The sequence below is a fragment of the Ambystoma mexicanum genome, chromosome 5q (assembly GCF_040938575.1).
Source record: "Ambystoma mexicanum isolate Mex_15411 chromosome 5q, UKY_AmexF1_1, whole genome shotgun sequence".
NCBI classification, from domain to species: Eukaryota; Metazoa; Chordata; class Amphibia; order Caudata; family Ambystomatidae; genus Ambystoma; species Ambystoma mexicanum.
In genome coordinates, this window is record NC_090933.1 from 526,642,510 (window position 1) to 526,655,307 (window position 12,798).

At 45.0% G+C, this 12,798-nt stretch overlaps 2 non-coding genes across 2 annotated transcripts; both read left to right on the forward strand.

Moving 5' to 3' along the window:
• Nucleotides 1-9,878: 9,878 nt before the first annotated feature.
• TRNAA-AGC (transfer RNA alanine (anticodon AGC)) lies at nt 9,879-9,951 on the forward strand. Its single transcript has one exon. It is a non-coding gene; the product is annotated as a tRNA-Ala (tRNA).
• Nucleotides 9,952-11,281: 1,330 nt separating this feature from the next.
• On the forward strand, nt 11,282-11,354 carry TRNAA-AGC (transfer RNA alanine (anticodon AGC)). The gene has a single exon. It is a non-coding gene; the product is annotated as a tRNA-Ala (tRNA).
• The last annotated feature ends 1,444 nt before the right edge of the window (nt 11,355-12,798 follow it).

Genomic DNA, 12,798 nt, shown 5'->3' on the forward strand with positions numbered 1-12,798 from the left:
CCAAAAGTCTTCCGTCCATTTTCTACTATGCCAAAACGTTACACATTTCCGCACCAAGGCTGGCAGCGGACGTGAAACTATGCAACAGAGAGAAATAAAATGAGAAGCAAGCACCTTCTCTATTCAGCTCTCGGGTCTATGGGGCCGGCATTTAAAGTCTCCTACCAGCAGGGCACGTTCGGGACTACACAGCGCCCCCCAGCAAAATAATAGCCTGCACCCACCCTCTACTCCCGCATATAACTTTGGCAGAAGTTTGAACGGGACTCGAACCCACAATCCCTGGTTTAGAAGGCCACTGCCTTATCCATAAGGCCACTGGGGCCGCTCAGCCAACAGCTCGAGAGTTCTTTCTTTTCCTCTTCTCTCACTGGTGTCACCTGTACTGGCCCACTGATAACTACGGGAGCATTGGATCACGTCCAAAGCTGCACTGTCCCATAACACGCGTGCAACCTGCACCTGCTTGCACTCGGCTGGACACTTCCGCTTTATGGGACACACGTTGGAAAGTGGACTCAATTTCCAGACCTCAATCTTACCTGTTTAGTATTCTGACGCTCTATTGGAAAATATGTCCATCTGGTAAAAATGACAAATGCACTCCAACGCTGGGCCTTTGGCTCCAAGCAGCGTGCAAGCGGCCTTAAACAGCAGGCAAGCACCTTTTCAATTGGGCTCTCGGGTCTATGGGACTGGTGTGCAGCCTCTTGATCACAAGCGCAGGTCCAGCGTGAAAGGGCGTGGGAGTGGAGTCACTCTGCTATCAATAACTAGTATCTGGATAAGGAAAAAGTGCTTTTTTACCTGAGAATAACGTTCGTTTTTACCTTCCTGACCTGACCTGCACTGCGAGCTGAGACGGGCTCTTGCAGGTGCAGGCACTCAAACGCTGCCTAGAGGAGGCGGGGCTTGCGCTCACCACGTGACCTATCACGTGGTATTCCTCAGCTTCAAAGCCCGCTGACATCCGCCTGAGCGGCGTGTATCTGGATAAGGAAAAAGTGCTTTTTTACCTGAGAATAACGTTCGTTTTTACCTTCCTGACCTGACCTGCACTGCGAGCTGAGACGGGGCTCTTGCAGGTGCAGGCACTCGAACGCTGCCTAGAGGAGGCGGGGCTTGCGCTCACCACGTGACCTATCACGTGGTATTCCTCAGCTTCAAAGCCCACTGACATCCGCCTGAGCGGCGTGTATCTGGATAAGGAAAAAGTGCTTTTTTACCTGAGAATAACGTTCGTTTTTACCTTCCTGACCTGACCTGCACTGCGAGCTGAGACGGGGCCCTTGCAGGTGCAGGCACTCGAACGCTGCCTAGAGGAGGCGGGGCTTGCGCTCACCACGTGACCTATCACGTGGTATTCCTCAGCTTCAAAGCCCACTGACATCCGCCTGAGCGGCGTGTATCTGGATAAGGAAAAAGTGCTTTTTTACCTGAGAATAACGTTCGTTTTTACCTTCCTGACCTGACCTGCACTGCGAGCTGAGACGGGGCTCTTGCAGGTGCAGGCACTCGAACGCTGCCTAGAGGAGGCGGGGCTTGCGTTCACCACGTGACCTATCACGTGGTATTCCTCAGCTTCAAAGCCCACTGACATCCGCCTGAGCGGCGTGTATCTGGATAAGGAAAAAGTGCTTTTTTACCTGAGAATAACGTTCGTTTTTACCTTCCTGACCTGACCTGCACTGCAAGCTGAGACGGGGCTCTTGCAGGTGCAGGCACTCGAACGCTGCCTAGAGGAGGCGGGGCTTGCGCTCACCACGTGACCTATCACGTGGTATTCCTCAGCTTCAAAGCCCACTGACATCCGCCTGAGCGGCGTGTATCTGGATAAGGAAAAAGTGCTTTTTTACCTGAGAATAACGTTCGTTTTTACCTTCCTGACCTGACCTGCACTGCGAGCTGAGACGGGGCTCTTGCAGGTGCAGGCACTCGAACGCTGCCTAGAGGAGGCGGGGCTTGCGCTCACCACGTGACCTATCACGTGGTATTCCTCAGCTTCAAAGCCCACTGACATCCGCCTGAGCGGCGTGTATCTGGATAAGGAAAAAGTGCTTTTTTACCTGAGAATAACGTTCGTTTTTACCTTCCTGACCTGACCTGCACTGCGAGCTGAGACGGGGCTCTTGCAGGTGCAGGCACTCGAACGCTGCCTAGAGGAGGCGGGGCTTGCGCTCACCACGTGACCTATCACGTGGTATTCCTCAGCTTCAAAGCCCACTGACATCCGCCTGAGCGGCGTGTATCTGAATAAGGAAAAAGTGCTTTTTTACCTGAGAATAACGTTCGTTTTTACCTTCCTGAACTGACCTGCACTGCGAGCTGAGACGGGGCTCTTGCAGGTGCAGGCACTCGAACGCTGCCTAGAGGAGGCGGGGCTTGCGCTCACCACGTGACCTATCACGTGGTATTCCTCAGCTTCAAAGCCCACTGACATCCGCCTGAGCGGCGTGTATCTGGATAAGGAAAAAGTGCTTTTTTACCTGAGAATAACGTTCGTTTTTACCTTCCTGACCTGACCTGCACTGCGAGCTGAGACGGGGCTCTTGCAGGTGCAGGCACTCGAACGCTGCCTAGAGGAGGCGGGGCTTGCGCTCACCACGTGACCTATCACGTGGTATTCCTCAGCTTCAAAGCCCACTGACATCCGCCTGAGCGGCGTGTATCTGGATAAGGAAAAAGTGCTTTTTTACCTGAGAATAACGTTCGTTTTTACCTTCCTGACCTGACCTGCACTGCGAGCTGAGACGGGGCTCTTGCAGGTGCAGGCACTCGAACGCTGCCTAGAGGAGGCGGGGCTTGCGCTCACCACGTGACCTATCACGTGGTATTCCTCAGCTTCAAAGCCCACTGACATCCGCCTGAGCGGCGTGTATCTGAATAAGGAAAAAGTGCTTTTTTACCTGAGAATAACGTTCGTTTTTACCTTCCTGAACTGACCTGCACTGCGAGCTGAGACGGGGCTCTTGCAGGTGCAGGCACTCGAACGCTGCCTAGAGGAGGCGGGGCTTGCGCTCACCACGTGACCTATCACGTGGTATTCCTCAGCTTCAAAGCCCACTGACATCCGCCTGAGCGGCGTGTATCTGGATAAGGAAAAAGTGCTTTTTTACCTGAGAATAACGTTCGTTTTTACCTTCCTGACCTGACCTGCACTGCGAGCTGAGACGGGGCTCTTGCAGGTGCAGGCACTCGAACGCTGCCTAGAGGAGGCGGTCCTTGCGCTCACCACGTGACCTATCACGTGGTATTCCTCAGCTTCAAAGCCCACTGACATCCGCCTGAGCGGCGTGTATCTGGATAAGGAAAAAGTGCTTTTTTACCTGAGAATAACGTTCGTTTTTACCTTCCTGACCTGACCTGCACTGCGAGCTGAGACGGGGCTCTTGCAGGTGCAGGCACTCGAACGCTGCCTAGAGGAGGCGGGGCTTGCGCTCACCACGTGACCTATCACGTGGTATTCCTCAGCTTCAAAGCCCACTGACATCCACCCTTGCGGCGATAAGCCCGGTGGAGACAAGCCTGCTGGCTGTTGTGTGGCTGTTAGGTGGATGGTAGCGAACTATTTAATTTGCCACATGTACTGTTTTCTTACGCTGCCATCACCTAGCCACCCATCATGCAATAAGGTTTTGCTTGCCTGAACATACTCCTCTTAAACTGACCTCCCTAATAATTGATTGTTTTTGTAGTACATACAAAGCAGAAAATTTTACTCACTCTTAGTAACTGTTTGTAAACCATTTATGTTCTCCTTGAAAACAGGTATGCCATCGGAGATCACTAGAGATCCGATGAGTATTCCTCCATGCTCAACTCAAAATCTACCGGATCACAAGTGCCTCCCACAAACTCCTGTGAATTTGGATATATCTAAATTGCAGAACAAGCCTAATAGTCGTATGCGTACTTCTAAGAAAAATATCAATCTGACACCTCCTTTTAGAGCCCCCACTCAACATGATATTCGCAAATTTTATGAGAAAACACCATGTGGTAGGGCGACAGTTGATTCGATCGATTTTGCATCTTCGGGGAACACACCCATTGTTTTGTCCTCACCCAAGGCTCTTCAAAGTGTTGCGAGTCCATCAAAACTCCCCTCCATAAACAAATGCCCTCTTATTTCCCCTTTGAGTATTACCATTTCAGACCAAACTCTACTAACTGTGCCTCACTCTCCCAATAAAACTATCAAACCTTTTCAAATATTTGCTACAGTTTTAGAAGAATCCACTCATGATAGTGAACAGTTATTACTAGACAACAGTAAGTTAGCTTGTGATAAGTCTGTCATGAACACCTCAGTGGCATCAGTACTTATTGAAGACGTGGGTCAAGTTAGCTTAAATAAGCCCTCACTATCTCCCCGTCTCATTCCTGCTGAGAGTAGAGACCTAGAAAGTTCTAGAGTCTCAATTCTGACTGACTATGAACAACCATGCTCTATGGACTCAACAAGACAGGAGGACGAGGTGTCCTTTATCCAACCGACTCCCCGTCGCTGTCCAATCACTGATAAAAAAAAACAGGCTTTCACATCCCAGCTAACCCTGCCTTATTAGAAGTTACCCTGGGAGCTATTAACACTACTATTTCTAGTCTATTCAAACTTTTTGAAACTCTAGATCAGAAAATAGTCAGTCAAACCACACAATTAGACCTAATAAGCAATTCGATGAGAGACAAACTACCTAAAAATGCTAAAAGCCTTTCTTTAGAAAATTTGGAGCAAAGAATAACCACTCTTGAAGCCAATTGGTCTTCTGTTCGAAGCTCTCAGGAACAATCTCGAGCCACCATCACACAACATCTCTCAAATCTAGAAGCACTAAATAAAGCTTCCCCGTCCACCTATCCAGTGCTACCAGCTTTTTCAAAAATCATTCGACCGATTGAATGTGTTGAAGATGCCTTGATCTCAAATCACAATGAGTCTTGGATTAGTGTTGACTCCCCAGTGAGAACTGCTGTTCAATTAGTGACCAACCCCAATTTGCCTGCTTGCTCAAAACAAAATTCACATAAAACTGGTCGTACATCTGCAAGCACTGGCAAAATAAAAAATGTGTCTTCTAAGGCCACTCAAAGACACAAACCCTCAGGTGCCACACAAAAACAACATCAATTGACTCCCCCCGTGGGTGTTATCAACACTTCTGACAACTCCCCTGCAGCTCCAATGCACACATACAATGAAACTACAAACAATGACACGGCCGGTATGTCAGCAAACCAAGTGTTGCCGTGCGACTCTTTTCCACTCCAAATTACTCCGAAGACGGTATCTAACACTTCACTAAACTATGATCCTTTGAATGAGCTGGTACACTTGCTAACAGCTAAACCTGACAATGTGCAAATCAGGCAACCTTCTCTGGTTGCACAAACACTGACTGCACACTGTGACGCAATTTCTTCTAGCGCTGGTAAGCTACCCCGATCTACCATCTCCACAACAGGGGCTAATGATCGATTAAGCTCACTAAAAGCAGCAGTTGACACTTACCTATACAATAGAATCTCTGAGGTTATGCCCGAAGCTGTAAATGCTAGTACCCAACCTTCTCAAACACTTAATGTTCAACATATCACTGGAAATGAAATTTCACTCCCAAAAGCCCAAATAGACACTTGTACCAAACCACTTAATTGCCATCGCAATCAAGCTCCTCTTAAACAAAACAGCAAGAGGAACTTAGATTCTCGCAATGGTGGCACTAAACCTCGCACTGATGATGCCAGCTTTGCACTATCAAAAAAATGTAATTTGTTACACAGTTTGATTCTGAAGTGTCGAGATGGGCCGTACCCAAAATATGATTTATGCCGTGCTAGTGTTCTTAACATTTTTGGGGATATAGAAGGTCTGGACGCCATTGCCTCTACTGATTTAGACCAAATTGAGTTTTTATGTGATCAGAACCTCTCCATTGTTAGACTATGGATAAAGTCCGGAATTGTACGCAATACCTTATGGAATGCCAGAATGGATTTATTCAATCTTGGCTTTCTACTAGCACAAGATCCGGCACGCCAGCAAATTAAGAAGGTTGATTTTAATGAACCCACTGCAAGCACGGCATCTGAACCTTTGTGTTCTTGTAACTTCTGCACTCAAGAATCATTTCCTGATTCCTTGTTTTCCACTAATCCTCACTCATAACCACGAATATGTACCAACTCAACTGAAATTTCCCTCGCCAGTTGGAATACGCGTGGTTCATCTCACCTGCAATGGACTTTAAACACGCAATTGAATACATATGATATAGTAGCCTTGCAAGAAACGTGGCTCGTAAACCCTCCTACATGGGATGATCATGAACTTGTTCTACTCCCAGCAGAACAAGGTGATAAAGGGAGACCTACTGCTGGTCTATTAGTTGCTGTAAAAGCAAGCATGGGTTTCAAAATCTCTCCCTGGCAGGCCCCAAACAAATTCATGCAATTGGTAAAGATTTCATTTAATTTGCTAACTTACGCTCTCATTAACCTATATCGTAATCCGCTGGGTATTATCGACGATAGCTTCTACACGGCTCTTTCGACTCTATTTGAACTTATCTCTGTTCAGGATAACATTGCTGGAATTTTGGTAATGGGTGATTTGAATTTGTCTTGCTTTGAGTCTAGTACAAGCTCTAAGAATCGTGAGGGATTGAGGTGGTTGTCCTTTATGGAAGATCTTGATCTAAAGATGGCAAACGGTGCGATCATAGGCGACATACCTCCCATGAATACCTGGGAGAGAGGCATCTCTAAATCGACTATTGATTACATCTTTATGTCCAATAACATCTTTATGAATACTAAGAAGTTTGTTGTAAAACAGACAGCTAGTGATCACCATCTCCTAGCATTATTTTGGTCGGTCCGAATTGACAACCACCTTATTCCTGCCCGTTGGTACAAACAGACCTTATTAATCAATAATGCCAGAAATCGCTTTAAATGGTCAACTGATAAACTTTTAGCACTGAACGATGCCATTTTGAGCAATCAAAAGCTACTCAAAGCCGACTCTTATATAGATGTTTTGAACACCTTTGCAAATCTACTTCCTGTTTCTAAAAATCCATCAAAGAGACATGTTCACGGGTTTGACTTAGCTCTCTGTGAGAGAAAAAAAGCTTATAGAAAAGAAATTAGAACTCTTCAAAAACTACCCATGAATGCTCAGATCAAAGCCGTCAATATTGCTAAAGCAAAATACCACCGCTGGATCCGGTCCAGAAAAGCTGCATTGTATCAAATGGATGGTGAAAACTTTCTTGCAGCCTGTTACAATAAAAACTCTGCAACAGTGTGGGAACTACTGAACAAATGTAATAATGTCCCCCAAGTCCATTTGCAACTCAATGGAGTATCTGAATCTGTGTGGGTCACTCATTTTACTGCACTGTATGATGATTCTAAAATGAGTCATTATAATTACAACAGCAACTCTGTGAAATTTTGGAGTTTGCGTTGTACACAACATATTATTCAGAACTTCATTAAGTCATCATCCTCGTCAAGAGCGGCAGGCCTCGGCGGGCTCACGAATTGGATGTTTAAACAACATATAAATGAATGGGCGTTAATCCTGAATAATGCTTTTCACTATATTTTGCAAACTAAAACCATTCCTGAGTCATGGCGTTCCTCTGTAATTATTCCGGTTTATAAAAAAGGCGACCGTATGAATGCTAAGAGTTATCGTCCAATAGCAATACTGGATGCTCCAGGAAAATTATTCTCCAGACTGGTGCTGAGAGACTTTAATGACTGGTCAATACTGGCTAGTCAACGAGATCCAGCCCAAACAGGTTTTGTGGCTGGCTTGGGCACTAGTGTCAATTTAATTACCTTAAACGCCATAAGACAACAAGCACAGAATAAGAGACAACCTAGATATTTTGCATTTGTGGATCTTCATTCTGCCTTTGATTCGGTTTCAAGACCGAAACTCATAGATAAACTAATCAGGGCGGGATGTCCCTCCACTCTAGTTGATATCATTTACGCTCTCCACTCAAAAACTAAGGTCTACATAAGACTAAACGCTGAGGGCCTCTTATCTTCTCCGATTTGTACATCTAGAGGGCTAAAACAGGGGTGCATTCTAGCGTCAGCCTTGTTTAATTTCTTCATTAATGATGTCCGATGGATTTTTGATAAAATCATAACTGATGCACCTAAACTAAATGGTGTGAAAATTTGTGCCTTGTGGTATGCTGACGATCTTGTCTTAGTATCAAAAACACCTAGTGGCTTACGTAACCTTCTCTCAGCTCTTTGCCATTACTTTAAAGAAAATGAACTGATAGTAAACAACGGTAAAACACAGATTGTCACGTTTGTCCCTAAAGGTTTACATAAGCATTTGTTAAATTGGCAAATTGAGGGCACTCCCATAAAGATGGTTCCAAATTATGTTTACTTGGGTCTCATTTTTGATGGCTGTCCGTCACTAGAGTCGGACCTGAACAAAATCAAACAGAAATTAAATATGGCAATTTGTCACACACGCTTGATTATTTCTAAATATGGTAAGTTTTCAATCAAGGCAGCCATTACTTATTGGAACCAGAACGTTGTAGCAACTGTTCTTTATGGTCTTGAAACGCAAATCATTCCTAAAGGTTTCCTAAATTTATTAGAAGCCAAGTTCTGGAGAGTAATTTTTCATCTACCTCAATGTGTCCCTGGTGCGTTGCTGCGCTATGAACTAGGCCTAATATCCTTAATGGCCCTTCACAATTGGCGACTATGTGCCTTATTTCGTAAATGCTTGCTATCCACGTGTGACAACTCTACACTATCCTCTATTTCCAGTTATTTACTCAAATCATCAGAAACTTTTCCTAAAAATTGGTCCACAAGTATTTTGAAGATCATGGTGAACGCTGATATACCACTTGATCTTCTCGTGTTCCATCCGGAGCAAGCAAAGAAGAAAGTGTACATGATGGACTGGAGCGACACTAGAACCCAGTGCTTAACTTATAAAGACTTTGATTCTGTAATATTTGGTCCTAAACGATACAGAGAAACTGCATCCTATCTATGTTTGGCTCCATCTGCTGCTATTAGATCAGCCACCTTGCGATTGCGATTCAACATCTGGCCCACTCGCCAGGTTAAAACAAGAAGGGAGCAGATCTCCCCAGATCTCAATTGGTGCAGATTTAGCAAAAATACCGCCATTGTTGAAACTCTGCAGCATATAATATTGGACTGTCTGGCCCTCATGAGTACGAGAAGTGTACATTTTGTGAATCATTTTGCGTATTTTGCACAAATTGACCCAAGTAATAGATGGGTCGCGTTGGCTGCAACCGAATGTATGAGCATAAGAATTGCCACAGTTAATTTTTTAAAGGCTTTGAACATGGAATGAATTTGGTGCTACACTATTTGTTTAGCAAGATGAACTTGTCTATAGACATTTTTTTTTCATATCATCAAATGCTTTATTAATATTCTACCAAATTTTTCTCAACTCATGTATTTAAACGGCTGATATTTTCTAGATGTACTTTTTTCATTGTTGTTGTCTATGTTTATGAATTTTCTTCTATGTAAAAAAAAAAAAAAAAAAATTGAAAAAGTTGATATGAATTCAGCTATATTCAATAAAGTAAAAAAGTAAAAAAAAAAAATAATACCTAGTTGGCCAATCCTCATTGCAATGGATGGCCATCTGCAGCTTTACTTGTAGCTCCACTGAAGGTATTTTGTTTTGGGCAAAGGGGTGAGATTGTGATTTCCTCTGCGGCAGATGAAGAGAAAGGGCTTTATGCACTACAGGTCCCTGGACAGCCAAGCAAGTGTGAGCCGGAGACTGTGCTTCAGCTCTGAAGCAGTGTATCGAGAGCCTTCGAGGAGGAGGGGAATTAGCTCAGATGGTAGAGCGCTCGCTTAGCATGCGAGAGGTAGCGGGATCGATGCCCGCATTCTCCAGCAAGACGCTTTTTCTTCATTTTCACTATTTTATTCAAAACTCACCAATCGTCGCAAATAAAGGCATGTGCTCGCTTCTGTTTTGGCTTTTTCATATCATCCTAAAAGTCTTCCGTCCACTTTCTGCTATCCCAAAGAGTCATCCGCGCGAGGGCCGGCAACAGGCGTGATACTGTGCAACAGGCGCATTGCATGGCATTGGTGACATATTCAGGAAATTCCACTTTGATGCCACCCAGGGCTGTTAACCTTTTATTTCATTTCAATACGATGCTTCGAATAATTGGTTCAAAGTGCGCAGCCTTTGCTCTTTTATTTCGTTTTCATCGGAGCAGGTCGGAGCTGGCAGAAGAGTGAGCCCTGTCTGCAGGAGCTCAGATTCCAGAAAGCATATTTTCCCTGTCTTTCTTACCACTCATCTGTGTCTCTTCGCTGACATGAGGGGTTGGTACACTCTGCAGTCTCCCGGCATTTAAAGTCTGCTACCAGCAGAGCACGTTCTGGACTTCACAGCGCCCAGCAAAGTACTAGCCTGCGCCCTCCCCCTACTACCGCAAAAACCTTTTGCATGCTTTAGCAGAAGTGTGAACAAAATGCCACGAACCACCCCAGATGGGACTCGAACCCACAATCCCTGGCTCGACAGAGAAGGGGAACGTTCTTTCTTTTCCTCTTCTCTCACTGGAGTCACGGGTACTGGCCCACTGAAAAGGGCAAGTTGGCTCACGTCCAAAGCTGCAGTGTCCCAGCACACGCGGGCAAAAGGCACCTGCTTGCACTCGGCTGGACACTTCCGCTTTATGGGACACACGATGGAAAGTGGACTCAATTCCCAGACCTAACTCTTACCTGTTTGGTATTCTGACGCTCGATTGTAAAATATGGCCAGCTGGTAAAAATGACAAAGGGCACTCCAGCGCTGGTCCTTTGGCTGCAGGCGGCGTGTCAGCGGCCTAAAACAGCAAGAAATAGCGAGAGAAATAAAGTGAGAAGCAAGCAGCTTTTCAATTGGGCTCTCGGGTCTATGGCACTGGTGTGCAGCCTCTTGATCACAAGCGCAGGTCCAGCGTGAAAGGGCGTGGGAGTGGAGTCACTCTGCTATTAATACCTGGTTGGCCAATCCTCATTGCAATGGATGGCCATCTGCAGCTTTACTTGTAGCTCCACTGAAGGTATTTTGTTTTGGGCAAAGGGGTGAGATTGTGATTTCCCCTGCGGCAGATGAAGAGAAAGGGCTTTATGCACTACAGGTCCCTGGACAGCCAAGCAAGTGTGAGCCGGAGACTGTGCTTCAGCTCTGAAGCAGTGTATCGAGAGCCTTCGAGGAGGAGGGGAATTAGCTCAGATGGTAGAGCGCTCGCTTAGCATGCGAGAGGTAGCGGGATCGATGCCCGCATTCTCCAGTAGCACATTTGTAAAGTCTGCTGAGAATTAAAACAAGCAAGTATTGTAAGTGAATGCCTGTAGGGGATCATTTTTCGAAAGCCTTTATTGGCATGATTACACATAGTATTGCCAAAGCTTCATTATACATATATTTCTCATTACATGCATATAGTATTGTATGCACACTGAACAAACTCATGGCATTAATAGCAAACATATATGGCAAAAGTGAGTTTCTTGGGAAAAAAAACCTTACGCCTCCGAACAGTAGGGGTAAGAGCCGAAAATAAAATGGCATGGGACACGTGCCACTGCATGTCCTTTCTACAAGTGAGTGATACATGCCATGCCAAAACATTTCATAATTGAGAGAAAAAACTCAGATGTCCATGTGACTACATGTCAAACAATGTCATAAAAGAAAAAAACATCTACGTTTTAAAATGGATATCAAAATCCATTGCTGGCACTCGAACTAACCAGCTACGACTGGTGTCGCTGTCCTCAACTGCAAAGCCACCACCTTTCTGCAGCACAAAATCTGTCAGTTTCCTTAAAACCCACTTCCTTGGTTCACTGTCATCACCTTCAATGTTAGTCCCTTTTCTGTTTTAAGTCCTCGATGTAAAGAACAGTTTCATACAAAATCTGTTGCTGTGTAATGCTTAAAATGCCCAAATGTATTGTTTACATGTTTTCCAAAACAGCATGGTAACAATATTAAAGTGTGTTTGTGTGTAGATTAATTCATACTCACACTTAACTGTATGAAGTGTGATAAATACAGTACAACTACATTTTACTAATAACATTTATAATGTATATTGCAGAGTAAATGCAGATTCATGAAAACGTATTCATTTACAAATGCTGCAAAATCTTCAGATTGAGGTTAAACAGCACTTACATATGATACATTCAGTCTTGCCCAATGAAAGTTTTCAGAAGCTCTAAAGGTAATGTAATATAACTTTTCATTTGTATAGAGCCTTTTCCCAGTGGTATGGTCTCAAAGTGCTATTGGTGAATGCCCTTGGGGGACTAAAGTCCATGGTATGAGAAATTTGGCAGATGAGTGTACAATACACGTGTGTGCATTGTGGTGTGGTCTGCTTTAAGGTGCCAAGACGGGATACGTCATTGCGCCATGTAAAAAAATACAGCATTGCGTCAGCACGCATGGCAGTGCACGAGCGGGTTCGAAGACCATACACGCTGTGTTTGTGTTTCTGTTCAGGAAGGAGAGGGCATTCATGCATCCAGGCCCGCTGTTCCCATCGGGACACCACATGAATTATGGTGAATACAAAGGAGGGGAGGGGTGGCCAAGTCTCTACTAGCTAGCCATATCGAGCTGGCATGTGGATGGCTGCTGTAGGATCGTCTGGATAGTATGCGCATGCAGTGTCCAGCTAGACGGAAATTTTGTCATTGGGGATAGCTGCATTTTTATGACAGAGG